The sequence below is a fragment of the Mus musculus genome, chromosome Y (genome assembly GCF_000001635.26).
Source record: "Mus musculus strain C57BL/6J chromosome Y, GRCm38.p6 C57BL/6J".
NCBI classification, from domain to species: domain Eukaryota; kingdom Metazoa; phylum Chordata; class Mammalia; order Rodentia; family Muridae; genus Mus; species Mus musculus.
The window spans coordinates 33,526,993-33,548,224 of record NC_000087.7 but is presented as its reverse complement, the minus strand read 5'-3'; the positions used below and the strand labels follow the sequence as shown (position 1 = coordinate 33,548,224).

Here is a 21,232-nt window from a genome sequence, read left to right as displayed (position 1 = left end):
AAGAAAACAAACAACCCCAAAACAAAAAATAACATAGAAAATATTTTTTTTTCTGTAGCCATTCCTGATTCAACAGTGAAGAAGCAATCTAAATCAATTATAACCCAAAAGGTAATATCTCCCAGAGTGTATTTTTCACCGTTACAGTCCAGGTTACACAATGTATACACAAAGGAAAGGAGTTATAGTTAACCAGTTAACCTAGAGAGGTGGTTAGCTTGTAGATGACCAGCATTACAACACTGTAGAGTGTCTTCTTCAATGGGTTAGCATAGCCCATTCTTCCTCAGATAAATGCATTTGTATATTGTCAAATATTAACATTCCTGAAGAAGAGAAAGGACTTGAATTTAATACTGAGGCAGAAGCAGTTGTTGTACCTGTCTGTGAATCATGGCAGGCTGCATGATGAGGAAATTATCATTAACGAATTTAGGTGGAGAAACTGGGATAACCAGAGGTAGGCAAGTGGACCAGATAATTGGTTGTAAAATATCCAGTTTCCACTCTGATCCTGACAAGTCTAGTCGCCTGGAGATCAGTAAGGTTGAATGTACCAAAGAACACTAGTGGTCTTAGCAGCAGGAAAAATCTAAAATGAGACTGCCTGAATTCAAAAGGGAAATGTTAAAATAAAATAAAACAATAACAAAAAGCAATCTGACTTTCTCCAGCCCCTCTATGGTCCAGTAGCCTCCATGGCTATTTAACACCAACAAACCACTAGTAAACACTAGTGTTGGGCAGATTTGTGTGTTGCTATAAAGCTGCCTTGATCATTTGCTTTCTTGGGTGTTATCCTTCATGAAGTTATTTCTCTCTTTTCCTTCTCTGTAAAATATATAAGACTAAACTTAAAAGCATTTTCTGAAGTGATACATGAGTCCCACCCTCTCCATATAAGATCTGGTTACCATGAGTCAGCCAAAATAAACTCTGCCTGACATTCTTAGGTTGGATTCTGAAAGAGGTGGTTTCTGTTGTCACTGGAGTGTCACTTAGTTCCCCATTCACTAGCAGCACCTAGAACATGGCACTAGGGTACAAAGGCCAGTGGAAGTCCTCCTCTCTCAACTCATGGATGTATTTTCATAAAAAAGATATTAATCTCAGCATCTATTCCACCTCTAGAGAACATGAATGCCAGCCTAGGCTCCTATACCTAACAAAACTCTCAATCACCATAGACGGAGAAAACAATATATACAACGACAAAGCCAATTTTACACATAATATTTCCTTAAATCCAGCCCTACAAAGAATAATAGGTGGAAAACAACAACACAAGGAGTGAAACTACACCATAGAAGAAACAAGAAAGTAATCTTACAACAAATCCACAAAAACATGCTTCCACCTCTAAGAATAAAACTAATAGAAAGTAACAATCACTTTACCTTAATATCTATTAATATGAAAATTAATATTACGATCATAACCTAATTGAATGAAATTCAAAAATATGAGGAATTAGAAATTGTCCGTTTTTCATTATGTTGTTCCTAATTTGGTAAATAGGATTAATAAGTCCAATATTGTATAATCCATATAGTCTTTCTTCTTGTTTGTACATAACACTGTATTGCTGTGTGCCACATAATGGTCTTGAAAACATGCTTCCCCTATCTCAGCGTCTGTATTAGTAGGATTGTTTATTTGATATTTTTACACTATCCTATGGTTTTCAAAACAGCTTAAATTTTTCAAAACTCTTTATAAACCAAAATAAATGTAGACAATTAATTTGGGAGGTGGCTTATAAGAGAACAGCAAAGAGTGAGACTAAAGGGTTTGCTTGATATTTATTATTATTGTATAAATTCTGAAGAGGACTTTATAAGTTACTATTATTCTGAGATGAATGCTTTTGAAAAAAAAATCACATCCAATGAAACTATCATCAACTAACTTCTGTGACACTCTCCAAGCAGAACAATTCTTCATTGAAACAGTTGATCAATGACTTCATGGATAGACCATCTTAATAAACACCCATTCCTTAAGTGAATGTACCTTGTTACCTGTGGCCTGAGAATGACAACAATCACGCAAATCAAATAGCTTTGAACATAGCAGGAAATTAGTATCCAAAAATCATGCCTATAGTTCATTCCTTGCCACAGCAGATATGTCAACTCTACCCTTAGTACTATGAAGGTAAAATACTTTGGTGATGTGAGGGACATTCAAGTACAGCCTTATTACAATGAAATCCAGTGTCCATAAACTGTTCTTCTTTTTTTCTTTTTTTTTTTTTGTATCACAGTAAGCCAAGATTTTTTTTTAATTTTACAATTATTATATACTTTCTTTGTTTACATTCCAAAAGTCCCCTCCCGCCTCCCCCCTTACCTCTCCTTGATCCCCAACATACCTATTCCCACCTCCAGGCCCTAGCAGTACCCTGAGCTGAGGCATATAACCTTCACAAAACCATAGGCCTCTCCCCCCACAGATGGCCTACCAGGCCATCCCCTGCTACACATTCAACTAGAGACATGAGCTCTGGAGGTATGGGTTAGTTAATATTGTTGTTCTTATTTAGGGTTTCAAACCATCTCAGTTCTTAGGGAACTTTCTCTAGCTCCTCCATTGGGAGTCCTGTGTTCCATCCAATAGATGATTGTGAGCATCCACTTCTGTATTTGCCAGTCACTGGACTATCCTCACACAAGACAACTTCAGGGTCCTGTTAGCATAATCTGTAAGTCAAGAATTTTAAGATCTACTAAAAACAAAACAAAACAAACAAACAAACAAACAACAAACAAACCTAAAGACTATTTATATTCACCAAAAAAACTAATAGTGATATATTATTTTAATATATCATACAGTTAATATATTTGGAGTTATTTAAAATTTATGAGAAAAAAAGTATTTTCAGTATTGCTGCAGACAAATATATAAATGAGACTATTCAATTGATTGTTGTTTTCTATCAAACAACATTTTTAATATTCATTTTTATTGTTACAATATTTTATAAATATTAAGGAACATGATAAAAAATGGAAGGTTTGATAGGTTTTGAGTGGGCATCAGCTGGAGGAGTTGGGGTACAAAATAAAAAGAAGAATGTAATGTAAGTCTGTTTACTCAAAATATGTTTTTAGATGTTAACAAATTCAGATAAATTGAAATTATGTACATTTTCTTATCATAATGCAATAAAAATTAAATCAAAACATATTTCTAGAACTGGTGGGATTGCTCAGCAGTTATGAGAATGGGCTATTATTTTACAGTTCCTGAGTTCAATTCCCAGCAACAACATGGTGGCTTACTACCATATATAAAGTGATCTGATGTCCCCTTCTTTCATGAAGGTGAACCCATAAAAAGAGGACTCATACATTTTAAAAATGATAGACTTAAACACATTAAAATGGTTCTATAATTATTATTATTAATTATTATTATTATTATTATTATTATTAAAGTGTCTAACTACTTCCTTTCATTTCTTTCCACCAAACCAGCCTTAAAAATCTAATGCACAAGTAGGAAAACACTGGAAGTAAATGGGCGGAATGCTCTTGGATACATGAAATACACACTAGACTAGTTGAAAAAATGGAAAAACTAGCTGTTAAGGGCAACTGTTGGTTGGGCATTGGTGGTTCATGCCTTCAATCACAGCACTTGGGAGGCAGAAGACAAGGATTTTTGAGTTCAAAGTCAGCCTGGTGTAAGTTACAGGACAGACAGTGCTACACTGAGAAACTCTGTCTTGAAATTTAATAATAACAATAATAATAATAATAATAATAATAATAATAATAATAATAATAAAAAGAAAAGAAAAGCACCTATTCTATGCAGAGGACCCGGCACAAAGCACCCACATTGTGGCTCATAACATATGCACAATCACAGTTTCAGAGAAACAGTGCTCTCTTGCGGCCTCTGTAGGCAACAGAGGCATAAGTGAGAGAGAGGGGCTGCTCAGCCTAGCACATAAGTGAGAGAGGGGACCTGGGCAGCCTAGCATATAAGTGAGAGAGAGGCCCTGCCCAGCCTAGCACATAAGTGAGAAAGAGGGCCTGCAAGGACTAACATCTAAGTGAGAGAGAGGTCCTGGGAAGCCTAGCACATAAGAGAGAGAGAGAGAGGACATGTGAAGCCTAGCACCTAAGAGAGAGAGAGAGAGAGAGAGAGAGAGAGAGAGAGGAGAGAGAGAGAGAGAGAGGGAGGGAGAAATGGAGGGAGGGAGGGAGGGAGGGAGGGAGAGAGAGAGAGAGAGAGAGAGAGAGAGAGAGAGAGAGAGAGAGAGAGAGAGAGAGAGAGAGAGAGGGAGGGAGGGAGGGAGAAACGGAGGGAGGGAGGGAGGGAGAGAGAGAGAGAGAGAGAGAGAGAGAGAGAGAGAGAGAGGGAGGGAGGGAGAAACGGAGGGAGGGAGGGAGGGAGAGAGAGAGAGAGAGAGAGAGAGAGAGGACCTGCCCAGCCTAACGCCTAAGTGAGAGAGAGGGCCTGAGCGGCCAAGCACATAGGTGAGAGTGAGAGGGCCTGCACTGCCTAGCACACTCTTCTATCAAGCTGAGATCTAGGAAAGTAGAGACAGGAGAGTACCAGGGGTTGAAGGAAATGTGTATGCTCCCTTCTAAACTCTTAGGGGCAGCATAGACTCTTCTGCTGTGCATGTGTACATGCAGAAGTCCACATTATTAAATGTTTATGCACATAAATAAATAAAAAACCAAAAATGCTTACAAGAGCCTCTACAGCTGAAATTAAGTAAAGCCATTTGCTTATTTCATATGTTACATATTTGTTCTGGATTTTCAAGTCTGTAAGCACTTGTCAACCAACAAACTGGAAATCATTTGTCTTAAAGCCAGTAGATTATTCCCACCTTCTAAAATCTCCCTTCAAAGGACTTGGTATTCCGTGAACGCATGCGCAGGGTGTATTCAGCCAATCAGCACAGTCCTTTGGTGAGACCGGTTTGCTCCAGCTGGCATCACAAAGGATCCTCTGAGGCTTCTGTCCGGGTCTGGCCTCTGACAACGTTTTTTTTTTTTTTTTTTTTTTTTTTTTTTGCCATTGAGGAGCTAAGCACAGAAGGGTGCGGTTGGGAAGGTGTTCTCCTCTTAGATGAGCTGTAAGTGATAGTCTGCCCTGATCAGGGTTGTTGGACAGTTAATCGAGGTGTGACAGGGTGGGGAATCTCAGGCCCAGGAGGCCACTATGTGAGGAAAAGCCTCCTGATCGCCATTTTCTGTGGAATCTGAGGGTGAATGGAAGGTGGAGGACCGTATTCATGGAAGAGGATCGAACAGGTCAGGGCCATAGAGAATTGGGAACCCTTGGAAGAGAAAAGCTTGGGGCCTGGGGATAGGATCAGAGAACCAGCTGCAGGACTGTGGGTCAGGGAACAGGGAGCCATTGGTGAGATGCCTTGGCGATTGTCCTGTGTGATGTTCAGGATCCCTTAGAAACACACTGAGGATTCCTCCCTCCTCATTGTCTTCTCTATGGTGTGTTCCTTTGGTATAGACTGTATGAACATTGCAGACAGTAGAATGGCATAGGAAGATGAATGAAAAGAAGAAGAGGAGATATTGTAAGAGATTCATAAGTCATTGGGGATGGATTCTGACCACAGATCTTTCTGTCTCAGTCTCCCATGTATTGGGATTAAAGACTTGCACCACCAATTTCAGCTTTTTCTCTCAGTTTAGGTTCTGTAGGATGGGATCTATCTTTGTAGTTTCAGCTGGCCCGGCTTGGCCTGGCCTTGAACTTAGAATCTTCAGATGTTTGAAATCCTCGGCTTCTCCAAATCACTAATTTCTCCAATATAAGGTCTTTCTGTGTGGGTGGTGGTGGTAGTTCATGTTTTTTTGTAGACTTAGTGGTGGATCTTTTTGATATGAATATACAGTTACCATGTTCTTTATCTTTCTGGATAGAACTGTGAGTTTACCTTAGACTGAGATAAACTGTTAAACAGAATTGCTGATGTTTTGTTTAAAAATATTCTGTGGGAGATAGGACCAAAATTCAGATGCCTCAACGGTTAAAGGATGTTGCTCATCATTTTTTTGGGAGGAGGGGAGGACTCATATGTTGAAGGTTGGCCAGTTTTTGTCTCTTTTTTAAACTGAGAAATGGCAGATTGATAACTTAGGTTCTAAAGGAGGTTTTTAAAGAAGTGAGTTAAAGAAGTTTTTAAAACAAGTTGTGAGGGAGAGGGACATGATAAATGGGATACACGGAGGAAATGGTACGGGTAAGTGTATATATATATGCATCACCATATTGAATATGTACACAGAACTCTCTCAAAGGCAATTGATTAAAAATATACATGTTAAGTAAAAAAGAAATGATCTTTCATTGAGCTAAAATAATTTTTTGATTTTTTTGTTATTTTTAATTATTTAAATGATAATTTTTAATCAGGTAACTAAGTTCTTTTTTTTTCTTTTTATTTTTATTGTTTTTTTTTTAACTAAGAAGACTACTGAGTTCTTATGAGAAAAATGGCTCTTAAGAAATTGAAGGTGATACCAAAGGAAAGTTACTTATTACTTTTGGACTTTGATGATGAGGACGATGATATAAAAGTTTCAGAGGAGGCTCTTTCGGAAGGTATAGCATTTCCAGTATTAATTGTGTCCTGCAGTTCATTAGACTTTACCTAGTCACCTGAAATGGAAGAAGTCTTTGTTAAGAGTTTACATATACTTCATTTCTAATTTTACCTATATCTCTCTATTCCTATATACAAGGTTTTGCAGCACATAAACCTACTCTTGGAACTATATCAGCATATGTTGAGAGAGAAGAACTTTCTTGATTTTGCCTCAAGAAAAGATGTGAACATTGTTCGCATAATATGTTTGCCAAACATGAATTTATTTCATAAAACCTGCAAATAAATTATTTCCATTTTTTTCTATTATATATTTTCCTTATTTACATTTCAAATATTATCCCCGTTTCTAGTTTCCACTCCAAAAAATCTCCTGTCCTCTCCCCTCTCCCCCATCTCCCCAACACACCATCTACCAATTCCTAACCCAGGTATTCCCCCATACTGGGGCATAGGATCTTTACAGGAACAAGTGTCTCTCCTCCCATTGATGCCTGACTAGTCCATCCTCTGCTACATATGAAGCTGGAGTCATATGTCCCATTATTTGTTTTCATTGATTGGTGGTTTAATCCCATGGAATTGTGGGGTACTTGTTAGTTCATGTTGGTTTTTCTTCTAGGGGCCTGCAAACTCCTTAAGCTCCTTAGGTACTTTCTCCAGATCCATAATTGGGGACCCTGTGCTAAGTCCAAAGGATGTCTGTGAACATCCACTTTTTTATTTGTCAGGCATTAGCAGATCCTCTCAGGAGACAACTATATCATTCTCCTGCACCCAAGCCCTTGTTGGCATCTTCAGTAGTGTCTGGATTTGGTGGTTTTTTATGGGATGGATCCCCAAGTGAGGCAGTCTCTGTATTCTTTTATTCTCAGCTCCAATCTTTGTCTCTATAACTCCTTCCATGATTATTTTGTTCCCCATTCTAAGAAGGAACGGCATATCCACACTTTGGTCTTCCTTCTTCAGTTTCATGGGTTTTTCACATTTTACCTTGGTTATTCTGAGCTTCAGGGATAATATCCACTCATCAATGTGGGAATATCATGTGTGTTTTTTGTGATTGGGTTAACTCTCTTAGGAAGATATCATCCAGATCCATCAATTTCTTTAAAAATTTCATGAATTCATTGTTTTTAATAGCTGAGTAGTAATTCATTAAGTAAATGTACCATATTTTCTATATACATTCCTCTAAAGAGAGTCATCTGTGTTCATTTCAGCTTCTTGTTATTATACATAAGGCTGCTATGGACAAAGTGAAGCATGTTTCCTTATTACGTTTGAACTTCTAGGTATAACCTTATCAATTTTATGAGGTCCCATTTGTCCATTTTTAATCTTATAGCACAAGACAGTGGTGGTATTTTTTTTAAGAATATTCCCCCTTTGCCCATGTATTCCAGGCTATTCCCCACTTTCTCCTCTATAAGTTTCAGTGTCTCTGGTTTTATGTGCAGTCCCTTGATCGACTTAGACTTGAGCATTGCACAGGGGATGAGAATAGATCAATTTACATTCTACTACATGCTAACTGCCAATTGAACCAACACCATTTGTTGAAAATGCTGTCTCCTTTCCACTAGATGGTTTTAGCTCCTTTGTCAAAGATCAAGTGACTATATGTGTGTGGGTTTATTTCTCTGACTTCAGTTCTATTTCATTTATCTACCTGTCTACCACTATACCTGTACCATGTAGTTTTTATCACAATTGTTTTGTAGTGCAGCTTGAGGTCAGGCATGGTGATTCCACAAGAGGTTCTTTTATTGTTGGGAATAGTTGTTCCTATACTAGGTTTTTTGTTGTTGTTGTTGTTGTTCTTGTTGTTGTTGATTTTCTTTTTTTGTTTGTTTGTTTGTTTGTTTGTTTTCAAATTTCAGGAGAATTTGTAAATTGCCCTTTCTAACTCAGAAAAGAATTGAGTTGGAATTTTGATGGGGATTGTATTGAATCTATAAACTACTTTTGGCAGAACAACCATTCTTACTATATTAATCCTTCCAATCCATGAGCATGGGAGTTCTTTCCATGTTCTGAGATCTTGTTTCATTTCTTTCTTCAGAGACATGAAGTTTTTATCATATATATCTTTCACTTTCTAAGTTAGAGTCACACCAAGCTATTTTATATTATTTGTGAGTATTGTGAAGGGTGATTTTTCCCTAATTTCTTTCTCATCCTCTTTTTCCTTTGAGTAGAGAAAGGCCACTGATATGTTTGAGTTAATTTTATATTCACCTACTGCACTGAAGTCATATATAAGGTTTATGATTTCTCTGGTGCATTTTTGGGTCACTGATACATGCTATCATATATTCTGGAAATAGTGATATTTTGACTTCTTCCTTTCCAATTTGTATTCATTTGTTTTCCTTTTGTTGTCTAATTGCTCTGGTTAGGACTTCAACTACTATATTGAATAGGTATAAAGAAAGAGGGCAGTCTTGTCTTGTCCCTGACTTTAATGGGATTGTTTCATTTAGTTTAATGTTTCCTACTGGTTTGCTATTTTTTTTTTTTATATTTAGGTATGGGCCTTGAATTCCTGATTTATCCTGGACTTTTATTATGAATGGGTGTTGTAGTTTGTCAAATGCTTTCTCAGCATCTAATGAGGTGATCATGTTGTTTTCGTCTTTGAGTTTGTTTCTATAGTGGATTAAGTTGACAGATTTCCATATATTAAACCATCCCTGCATTACAGGGATGAAGCCTACTTGACCATGATGGATGATCGTTTTGATGTATTCTTTTATTTGGTTTGCAGTGATTTTATTGAGTATTTTTGCTTCGATATTCATAAGGGAAAATGGTCTGAAGTTTCCTTTCTTCATTGAGTTTTTGTATGATTTGAATATAATTGTAATCTGGCTTCATAGAACAAATTCAATAGTGTTCCTTCTCTTTTGATTTTGCATAATAGTTTGAAGAGTTTTGGTATTAGGTCTCCATGTGTAAGACCCCGAAGATGGACCTCCTCTCAAGTGCAGTAAAGTCCCGGGATGAGGTGGCCAGCACCCCAATGACTTGAGAGAAATCCACACCTGATGCAAACTGCAAGAGGTTTTATTATCAGCTAGCTAAGGACAAACTCCTTCCACTGTGCAGGGCAGGGGCGTATGACTCTGAGATGTGACAGAAGAGGGTTTTTATTAACTAGCTGAGGAATTGGGATGATTTGGGAGGAGAGTTTGGAGGAGTTTGGAAGAGTTGGGAGGAGTGTTCTTCTCTGCCCGGATGTCCTTGGCAAAACTCCAATTTTTGAATCTCTAGCTGTATGGCTCAGAAAACAAAAGGCTTTTTGGTGGCTGTAGAGAACATGGAGTCTCTTTCTGGCTGTATTTTTATAAATCAGGGAAAACAATCTTGGAGAATGTTCAGGTGCTTTACCTTCCAGGGAGAAACACTCTGAGTTGGGGTCTCAACAGTTCCCACTCCTTCTAGTACATAGTTCTGATCTTATAAGTTAGAAAATTAAACCTCTGGCCCAGCTGCCAAACAAAGCCAACATGAGGTCACAGCTTTAGGATATGTAAGATTGAGAACCTCAGAAGCCCCTTGAATGAGACAAAAGAGCCTCTTGCCAGTGGGAGGAGGGAGGGAGGGAGGTTCCTGTGCAGTGCCCACTGTGTGTGAGCAGTGCCAGGCCAGAGGGCCATGGCAGGCTGGATGCCAGAACTGGGCATATGCTGGAGGTGTGGCAGCAGGGCTTGTGAGAAGCATCAGGGAGAGTCCTTTTGATCTGAGTTCAAGTTTGCCAGAATGGTGGGTCCAGACCAGGACAGGTACTCCTGTTTGAAATTTATGTGGCACCAAGATGGTTTCTGGTTCGTATGTTTTTTGTTTTTGTATTTTTGTTTTAGTTTTTTATTGTGTTTCAACATTTCCAAGGCATCTTTTCTGACCAGTTGTAGGTCCTTCAAGTGAGCTAGTGGGAGTTCTGAAAAAGAAACATGAGGGTCAAACATTCCACCTGCTTCTGTTAAAGGGGGGGTCCCCAGTTGAGGAGTTCGAATGGTGTAAGTTTAAATTTCCCTGTGGTGTTCCATACTCAGAACAAGGTGAAGGGAAAAAGAGCTGCATAATCTTTTCTGCAGGTCTCTAAAACCAATTTAGTCAAGGTTTCTTTTAATGCTCTATTCATCCACTCTACCTGTCCTGAAGTCTGGCATATATAAGAACAATGTATCTTCCAATGGATCCCCCATTGTCTGGCTAACCCTTGTCTTACCTGGGCAATGAAGGAGGGGCCATTGGCTGACGAAAGTACCTTAGGGATGCCAAATCTTAGGAAATTTTCCTCTAATATCTTCTTTGCCATGGCAAAGGTGTTCTTGTTCTTAGTGGGGAAGGCTTCTACCAAGCCTGAAAAGGTGTTTACAAAAAACAAATAGATGTTTATTACTGTACTTGGCTGGTTTAACTTCAGTAAAATCTACTTTTCTGTATGCTCTTGGTCAGTCAACTCTTATCCACTTTCTGGGGGGTGTTCTTGTGGTGCCCAGCAATGGTGAGGGCACATGCTTGGCATTCATTAACAATCTCATGGGCAACATCTGGCAATCTTATAATATAGCAATTTGAGCTCTTAACATTTTTTTGACCTTCTGATTTTCCAAGGGCATGAGGTGGTGTAGATTGATGCTGTAGATTACCTTTCTCTTGTGGGCAGGACAGAGCAACCATCTTGGGTCTTAGCGACTCCCTGGGTAGTATGCACACATATATCAGGTATTTTGCCTGTTAATTCCTGATCTTCTGGAGTATAATCAAAGCCTGCATCTTTGAGATTATAATGGTCTTGACATTCTTTATTTTTTTCTCTTAGGGCAGCCAGGTCAGGCATCAGATTTCCCTTCACTAGGGCCTCATGGACTTTGTGGTGACTATTGCAATGTATGATGACAAGTTTTTTTGCAAAGTGTATGGCTTCTAACAGTCTCTTGGTTTCTTTTTTATTTTTAATATCTTCCCCAGTAGATGTGAGTAGCACCTTTTTTCTAAAGATAAAAAGATAAAGATAAAGATAAAGATAAAGATAAAGATAAAGATAAAGATAAAGATAAAGATAAAAGATGCATGTGAGTGGTGGCAAAGGCATACCTGCTGTCTGTTTAGATATTGATGTTCTATTCTATTGCCAGCTGCAAGGCTTGGATGAGTGTGATTAGCTCTTCTCTCTGGACAGTCATTCCTTCAGAAAAGCTGCTGGCACGGATGGTTTCTTTTCCGTTGACCACTGCTGGCACCACTTTTCTTTTACTTTCAATCAAAAAGCTGATACTATCTGTGTACCAATTGGGGCAGCCTGGCCATGGCTGGTCAGTGACTTCTTTCTTAGTTTTGATTTCTTCTGCCAGGATGTCTATACTCCTTCACTGGTAGGGAGTTGCCAGCTTCAGGCAGCAAGGTGGAAGGATTAGGGATAGCAGGGGTGAAAACTACACTCTCTCTACACTCTCTCAGTCAGTAAGAGACTCTGATAATGGGTCCCATGAGCATTAGTCATCCAGCAATCTGACAGCTGTCTAACAATGCTTTCTAAGGCATGGGGGCAGAGGGGGTTTACTACTATAGTTCCTTGACCTAGAGTCAGTTTGTCAGCATCTTTGAGAAGTACTGGCACAGCAGTGGTAGCTTTTAAGCAAGAATGCATCCACTGGCCACTTGGTCTTTTTTTTTTTTTTTTTTTTTTTTTTTTTTTACAAGTCGACTACAAGTCTTGTCTATGTCCCCAGAGCTTAGGTCAGGACCTATCTCACTATTTCTGCTCTTTTATCTAAATAGAGAGTGAATGGCCATGTCACATCTGTCAGGACTAGGGCTGAGGCACTAAGCACGATTTTTTAATCTTTTTAAAGGCCTCCCCATATATGGGGTCCATGAGAAAGTCCCAGTCTCTTTAGTAAGAAGGGATTATTAGTGAGTGCCAGGTGGCAAAGCCTTGCTTTTTAACTGGTAGCAACAGAGTATTCCAGGAAGACTGACAAAGGACCAAACACGCCTAGTTCTAAGAGCCTTTGAAGGTGAGGTCTGATGCCCTCTCCGGCCTCTTTGCTCATGGTGTATTGTTGTACCCCGAAAGGAATCACACCAGTTCTCAATCTCACAATGATGGGGGGCACCATTTTTGCCTCAATTATACCCCCAGTCTTTGCCCAGGCTGTTGGATATCTCTCTAACTAGGTCCATTCTAGTACTTTTCTTGATGGGGCTTGAGGCTCATGTAATCTATATACTTCTTCCAATTTTGATGTTAAATTTATAGAGACAGAGGCTTGCCAAGGGATTGAAGTTCCTTGCAAAGAGCAGCTTATTTGGAATTTTAAATATGCTAGTATGTCTCTCCACAATAATGGGGTGGGGCTTGAGGAATGATGAGGGAGGAATGAGTTACTTGGCTTATTCATAGATTAACTTTCTTATCAGTGGTCCAAGAGTATGGTTTCTGACCAGTAGCCCCGAATACTAAGGATTGCTGGTTCCTCAATTTCTCCAGTGGCTCTGTCAGGACTGAAAACTCTGCTCTGATATCATGAAGGGAAGCCATGGGGGTCTCTTCCACAGTTAGGGTTACCCTAGTCTCACGTAGGGTGTCTGTTCCCCATATCCACTAGTCATCATCCTCTGGGATAAGGACTTAGGTGGTCTGGTATCTGTCTCTTTCTTGGGGCAGTCTCTTGCCCAGTGTCCCTTTTCTTTACAGTACCCACATTGGTCCTTATCTACAGGTGGTGTGAAGGTCCTATGGAGTTCTGAGGTCTTTTTGGCCCTGTGTTGCCCAGTTACCCTGTCTGCCTATTCCCTCCATCTTTTCTATAAACTTCGTTATCAACTGCTAATGTATCCAAAATCCTAATTAAATTTCTATCCTGCCTTCCATCTGGTCTACTTTCTCTTGACTCAGCTACTCTCTCTTCTCTTTCTCCTTTTTCTTTTTTAGTCTCTCTCTTATGGTACACTTTCTCTGCCTCCTTAAACAGATCTTGAAAAGATAATGTTTGCAGACTCTCTAGATGCTGTAACCTTCGCCTAATGTCAGAAGCAGAATGCCCAAATGAAAGCCATGGCCACTGCTGCCTGCTGGCTCTCTGACATAGTGTCAAAGGGAGCGTAATGCTTGTATGATTCTAAGAGGCATTCTAAAATCACTGCTGGGGGCTCCTTTTCCCCTTTAGGATCCCTCTTACCTTGACCAAATTGCTTGGGTGCCTGTTAGCTCCTCCCTTTCCTGCTACCCTACCCCTGTGTAAATGTGTCAACTGCTTGCTACCTTCAGGCCTGTTAGGGTCACAGTCAGGACCATTCAGAGGGAAGCCTGCATCTATTTCATTTGGAAGTTGTGTCAGCCATCCATTGGCTCCCAGCACATATTTCTTGTCTCAAGCAGAATCCTTTCCTTCTCCTCTGTGGTAAAATTAAACTGCAATAGCTATTGACAGTCATCCCAAGTGGACTGATAAGAGAACATGAGAGATTCCATTAGATTAGTAAGGCTAGAGGTGTTTTCAGAGAAGGGGGCATGTTTTGCCTTCCAATTGTAGAGATCAGAGGAGGAAAAAGGCCAATACTGAAGGAGCTGCATTTCCATGGTCTGCTGGAGTAGGGCCATAAGTACTTAAAGCCAGCGCGATTGTTGAGTCTGGTCTCAATAGGCTCTGAGCTCATTAGTCTTGGTTTCCAGAAGCTGGTCACGCCCCCATGTTTCCAGCAGTACCCTTTTGAGATATCTGGGAAGGGACCGGTTGGGGATATGAGGGTGGAGTATCACGCCATTCTGGAGGTTATTACATCTCTGGAAATATCTCAAGAGGAGCCAAGGGTTGCATTCCTCCCTTCCCCCCGCCATTTACATCTTCGTTTTGTTTTGTTTTTTTTTTCCACTTAGTGGCAGAAAGCTAGGACTAGGGAGCCCAGCTTGTTCTTCTGTACTCAAGGTTTCAACCAGGTGCTCTCTGGTGGTCAACTAACATCAACAGGTGGCAATTTTGTAGAGCAGAAAGTTCTCCAAAATCTCTTTTTGACATCTACAAAGAGATTGTGAGTCCTAGTCATAATTTCAGTTTGATGCTCATGAGTCAATCCAAGGGGAGTGCTAATAGTCTATCCAAACTGCATAGTCACATACAGGGAGACAAACAATATATACAGTAACGGAAACACATGGCCGAGTTAGCAAACTCTCACTTGGCACCCAGTAACAGAAACAGTAAACACACTCTCACTTGGTACCCAGGAACATTAAAAGATGGCCAATTGAGCACACACTTACTTGGCACCCTGATGGGAGATGTCCAGGCATCCCTGGAGCTCCCTCAGACCTCCAGGGATGTCTCCCAGTATAGTGTGCGATTACTCCTGACATGCCTGTCAGTAACCCTCCCCTCCATACAGAATAGAAAGATTGTAAACCATGAATTCTGAATTCAAACACTGCCGGCAGACAAAAACATAGACAAAGACAGGATCCTACCGGCAAGTGGCATCTCTGAGAAATGGGATAGGCCACAAATCCAGGCAAACGAGCCCCCATATGTAAGAACCCCAAAGTTTGGCCTCCACTCAAGTCCCTGGATGAACTGTCCAGGACACCAATAACTCCAGAGAAAACCACACTTGATGCAAACTGCAAGAGGATTTATTATCAGCTAACTGAGGACATTTTTAACACTGTGCAGGGTAAGGGATTTTGACCCTGAATGGTGACAGTGGGGGGCTTTTAACAGCTAGCTGAGGAACTGAGATGAGTTGGGAGGAGAGATGGGAGAAGTTGGGAAGAGTTGGGAGGGTTTAGGAGGGTTGGGAGGAGATTTGGGAAGGTATGGGAAGAGTTGAGAGGAGTGTTATTTTCTGCTGGATGTCCTTGGTAAAATTACAATTACCATATCTCTGGCTGTAAGGATAAGAAATGAAAAGTCTGTTTGCTCACTATAGACAACAAAGAAATTCTTTCTGGCTGCATTTTTAGAGATCAGGGAAAACAAGCTTGGGGAATGTCCAGGGGCTTTACCTTCAAGTGAGAAACAATCTAAGTCAGGGTCTATCACATGAAGATCTTATTAAACTCTGATGGTTCATCAGATCCTGGGCTTTTTTTGGTTGGGAGATTATTAATGACTGCTTCTATTTCTTTAGGAGTTATGGAAGTAATACAGAATTTCTCTGATCCTGATTTAAATTTGGTACCTGATATCTGTCTAGATACGTGTCCATTTGTTTTCCTCATTTTCCATTTTTGTTGAGTATAGACTTGTTTAGTAGGATCTGATTATTCTTTGACTTTCCTAAGTTTCTGTTGTTATGTCTCCCTTTTCAATTCTGGTTTTGTTAATTTAAATACTGTCCCTGTGCCCTGTACTTAGTCTGTCTAATGGTTTATAATTCTTGTTGATTTTCTCAAAGAACCAGCTCCTAGCTTGTTTGATTTTTTTATGTAATTCCTTTGTTTGCACTTGGTTGATTTCAACCATGAGATTGATATTTGTCCTGCCTTAAAGACATCTTGAGTGAATTTGCTCCCTTTTGTTCTAGAGTTTTTAGGTGTGCTGTCAACCTACTCCAGTATCCTCTTTCCAATTTCGATTCAGAGGCATTCAGAGGTATGAGTTTCCCTCTTAGAACTGCTTCCATTGTGTCCCATAACTTTTGATATGTTGTAGCTTCATTTTCATTAAAATCTAAAAAGTCTTAAATTTATCTCTATTTCTTCCTTGTCTGAGTTATCACTGACTATATTTTTGTTCACCTTCTGTGTTTATGTGTGTTTTTAATTACTTATATTTCTATTTCAGATCAGCCTTAGTCCTTAGTGATCTCATAGGATGCATAGGATTATTTCGATATTTTTATATCTGTTGAGACAAGTTTTATGACTGATTATATGGTCAATTTTGGAGAACGCATCATGAGGGGCTGAGAAAAAGGGATATCCTTTTCTATTCGAATAAATTTTTTATAGATATCAACTCATGTATTTGTTTCATAACTGCTGTTATTTTAACTGTGTCTCTTTTTAATTTTTGTTCCCAGGGACTTTCCATTGATGAGGGAGGGGTGTTGAGCTAATATTGTTTGGGGTGCAATGTGTGTTTTTGAGTTTACTAAAGTTTCTTTTATGAGTGTGGATGACATTGCATTTGGCGTATAAATGTTCAGAATTGGGAATTCATCTTGGAAAATTTTAACATTGATGAATATGAAGTGTCCCTCCTCTTTTTTTTTTTTTTTTGATAACTTTGGGTTGAAAGTCGAATTTATTTGATATTAGAATGGCTACTCCAACTTGTTTCTTTGGAACATTTGCTTGGATAATTGTTTTCCAGCCTTTTACTCTAAGGTAATATCTGTATTTGTCCCTGAGATTTGTTTCTAGTATGCTTGGTCTTGCTTACACATCCTGTCTGTTATTCTATGTCTTTTTATTGGTGAATTGTGTCCGCTGATATTATGAGATATTAAGGAAAAGTAGTTGTTCCTTCCTGTTATTTTTGTTGTTAGAGTTGGAATGTGATTCATGTAGCTTTCTTCTTTTAGGTTTGCTTCAAGATCAATTTCTTGGTTTTTCTAGAGTGTAATTTCCCTCCTTATATTGGAGTTTTCCCATTATTACCCCCTTGATGGGCTTGATTTGTTCGAGCATATTGTGTAGATATCTTTTTTTCACAGAATACCTTGTTTTCTCAATCTATTGTAAAATTTTTTGATGCGTCTAGTAGCCTTGTCTGGCATTTCTTTTCCCTTAGGGTCTGTATGACATCTGCCCTGGATATTATGGCTTTCATAATCTCTAGGGATAAGTTAGGTATAGTTTTGATAGGATTTCCTTTATAAGTCACTTGACCATTTTCCCTTAGAGCTTTTAATATTCTTCTTTTTCTTTTCTTCCTTTCTTTCTTTCTTTCTTTCTTTCTTTCTTTCTTTCTTTCTTTCTTTCTTTCTTTCTTTCTTTCTTTCTTTCTTTTTATGCATTTGGAGTTTTGATTTCTATATGATGGAAGAAATTTCTCTTGTGGTCCAAACTATTTGGAGTTTTGTACGCTACTTGTATATTCATAGGCAACTCTTTCTATAGGTTAGGGAAGTTTTCTTCTATAATTTTGTTGAATATATTCACTGTCCCTAAATTTGAAAAACTTACTTGTCATTGATACCTATTATCCTTAAGTTTTGTCATCTCCTTGTGTCCTGGATTTTCTTGGTGTAAATATTTCCTTTCTAAAATCTTTTCCAAAAATTCACATGGAGAGTTTTTCCAGAGAAATTCAAATCGATAGTACTTTATTAACTATTACTTATATAGAATCCTTTCAAATGTTACTGTTTTCTATTGTTAATACAGTAAAGAGCCCAGCATTTGATAAAAATGAGAATATATCGCCTCAAGCAGAAGCAGATGAAGATATGGGGTAACATTTTCAATATTTTTGCCAGCTCAATAGATTACTTCATAAGTAGTGTTTGTATTCCCTTCACTGGAGAAGTAGATTCAGTAAGATAGCAATACAAATCTGACACTGCTATATGTTGAGTTCAAGCCCAGCTTGAGGTCCTTCAGACCTTGTGATAACAAACACATAGCAACTAGTACAATATGACCACCTGCCTGAGATCTTCCAAGATATACACACAAAGAAAAGGAGAAAAATCATGAAAATAAGAGGGGGACCAACTGGAAAGAAGAAGGGTCTCAGCAAGAGTGGGAAAGTAATGAATAAACTACTGTGGGTGTTAATGTATGAATTGGTAAAAGTAAAGGATACAAGATCACTTTGATACTCCACCATGTATTATAAATATATATATATATATATATATATATATATATATTACATTTGTCCCTAACCAAACATTATATATTTATTATAAATAATTAAAAGAAGGTTCTTTTTAAAGTTTTGTGTGGGTAAGAAAAATGTCCTACCAGTCCACTATATTTCTTGCATTAATTTTTTATTTTCCTTTCTTCACAGAGATGAAGTAGACAGTATGTTGGATAAATCTGAAGGTATGTGTTTTTGGAGGTATTTGCCTGTTTTTTAAAGAGGTCAGAAGAGGGCATCAGATTTCTAGACTGTATAGCAAAAGGGGACAATTTTAGGGTTCACAGTAATTGTAGTTTCCTTTAAAACACATATGAGATAACTTCTCAGCAAACATTCAGAATGCAAGATTAGCTGAAGATGTAGCTCAGTGGTAAATCACCATTTAAATGTGATGAGTTTCATCTTCAGTGGCAAAAATAAACAAACAAAAACAAACAAAGAAACAAAACAAAACAATAACAACAAAACCCCAAACAAACCAACAAATGCACCAAATTTAAAAAAATCCTACCAAACAAACAAAACACAGTTATAAGTCTTGCAAATGAAATGTTAGGTTGTCCAGTTTGCCAAATTAACTGCAAATTGTAAAATGAGCAAGAAACCGAGTTTGCTCTTGTAAGGAAACAAGCAAAACCAGCAATAAGCATTTTAGGAGCCTAAACTTAGGCATGATTAGAGAAGAAAAAAAAATACAGTGGCTACCACAAGAGAACAAACCTCTCAGAGGGGCTAGAGAGATGGCTGTTTTGGTAATGTGCTTTCCTTGAAAGTATATAAATTAAGGAGGGGGTCTTAAATCAGCTTTAAAAATGCAGGCTGCAACCCAGTGAAAAGTAGGTGAAGACAGCTTGCTGGCTAGCCAGGCTAGTGGCATTGGTGAGCTGCACAATCAGACAGAACCTGTCTCAAGATTTAAGTTTGGGCAGTCAGAGGTGGTTCATGCCTTATTCCCAGCAGTTGGTAACCAGGGTGAGGTCCAGGACTACAACCCTGCCTTGAAAAAAAAAAAAAAGGAAGTTGGAATGTGATTGAGAATGCAGCAAATGTCTATTTGCCGCCTTCTTATGCATACTTATACTGAAATGTATATGCATCAGGTTTTTACAATACTCTTTATGTGATTTACACAATCCATTAAAATGATGGTTTTTGTCTTTTTGTTTTTTCTCTTTGAGGAAATTGTCAATATTAAGAAAGTGTTATAATTTTGTAATCTCCACTGTATAGTACAAATAAACATGTTTCAAGAAAAATGATCAGCACACCTTAAAAGACACAAAGGACAGGTATGGAAAGATGGCTTAGAAATTAAGAACACTTGTTGTTCTTGGACAGAACCAAGTTTTAGTTCCTAGGACCCACACAATGGCTCAAAACCATTTTTAATTCTATATCCATGGGTTTTGGAATTCTCTTCTAGTTTCTATGTGCACCACACATGCATGTTTATAAATACAAACATGCAAAAACAAATTACTTAAATAAATAAAACAATTGAAAATTACAAACAACAGCACCTTCATCTGAAACAAAGTAGGAGAGTCTTGTTTGGGGTCCGTTTTATTTTAGCTTTCAAGTTAGTATTGTAAACTTGGAAAATGGAAAGCCTCTGGGTAGTAGTGGCAGCTAAAATACTACCTCCTTTTTGCTCTTCAATGACAGACGACTGATTGAGCCTTTCTCACCCTTAGTACACATGTGCAAACACTGCCAATCAGCAAGGACCTTGGCTGAGATTGTTTTCCCGCTATCCAAACCCTGTTACCCAGTATGCTTTGTGGTAGTCATCAAGCCGAGTTCTTGTGGAAGCAAGGTTCTTGAGGAAGCGTGGTAGGGAGAAGTCTCAGTAGAGGTAGTCAATTGTCTGTTGAAAGATGATTAATCCTGTTTGAGCTGGGGGCCTGTGTGGGGAAGAAGGTGGAGGGGTGGAGGTGTTACTTTAGGAGTAAGGAGAGGAGGTGACCCTCACTGGACTCAGGAAGGTACTGCTTCCAGGCTCACAATCAACTTTTCCCACTTAGGTCTCTGCTGAGAAAAACAGAGAACTTCGCTAAGGGCAGGAGTTTGAACAGAATTATCTCCTAACAGAAAGTAGGAAGGCCAGGGAATTGGAGACCCTGGAAGTCTTCTTGGGGCTTGGGGATGTGAGGAGTGATTAAATTGGAAGTCAGTTAGTGGAGCCAACAGATTAAAACCTTCTTTTAGCTGCTGCTGACTGCCAGGAATTCATTAAAAACGAACTGAAAACCAGTCTTCATTTACCTCTACCTGTTGTTAAAATGGCAGATTCCCGAAATTTCTATGTATAGGCTCCAATTGCCTCAAAATACAGAGGCTCCTCTCAGCCTCAGAAGTGCTGGGACTTCAGATATAATTCAGGTCAGGTTGTTGTTATTTATTTGTTGTTTTGGTTTAGGAAAGTAAGCTCTAACTGAATATCTCAGGATTGTCTGAAACCTCACCTGCAGCTTTGACTGGCCTTGAAACTGAAGTCCCCAGCCTTACAAATGTACCTGGGCCTGAGGAAATATGTGTTCTTTATTTTTTATATTTAAAATTTGTTTGTTTGTTTGTTCGTTTGTTTGTTTTTTCTTCCTTTTTTCCTTGTTGAAGATTGAAACCAGAGCTTCTTGCTGTAGCAGTAAAATATTTGTCCAGCCAGAAAAACTTTATATTTTAGATCTGCTTTAGATTTGTATTATGATGAAAAAAATTGAGGAGTTTGGTTATGATAAAAGCAACCATGATTTCATTTGGAGATTGAGATGCAAACACATTTACTCTAATTTATGAAAACCCTAGC

The 21,232-nt window shown here is 38.7% G+C and overlaps 1 long non-coding RNA gene across 1 annotated transcript; it reads left to right on the top strand.

The window, feature by feature from the left end:
* The first annotated feature begins 5,075 nt into the window (after nucleotides 1-5,075).
* Gm20838 lies at nucleotides 5,076-17,965 on the top strand. The gene is made up of 3 exons (XR_882319.1): nucleotides 5,076-5,104; nucleotides 16,136-16,203; nucleotides 17,943-17,965. It is a non-coding gene; the product is annotated as a predicted gene, 20838 (long non-coding RNA).
* Nucleotides 17,966-21,232: the final 3,267 nt, after the last annotated feature.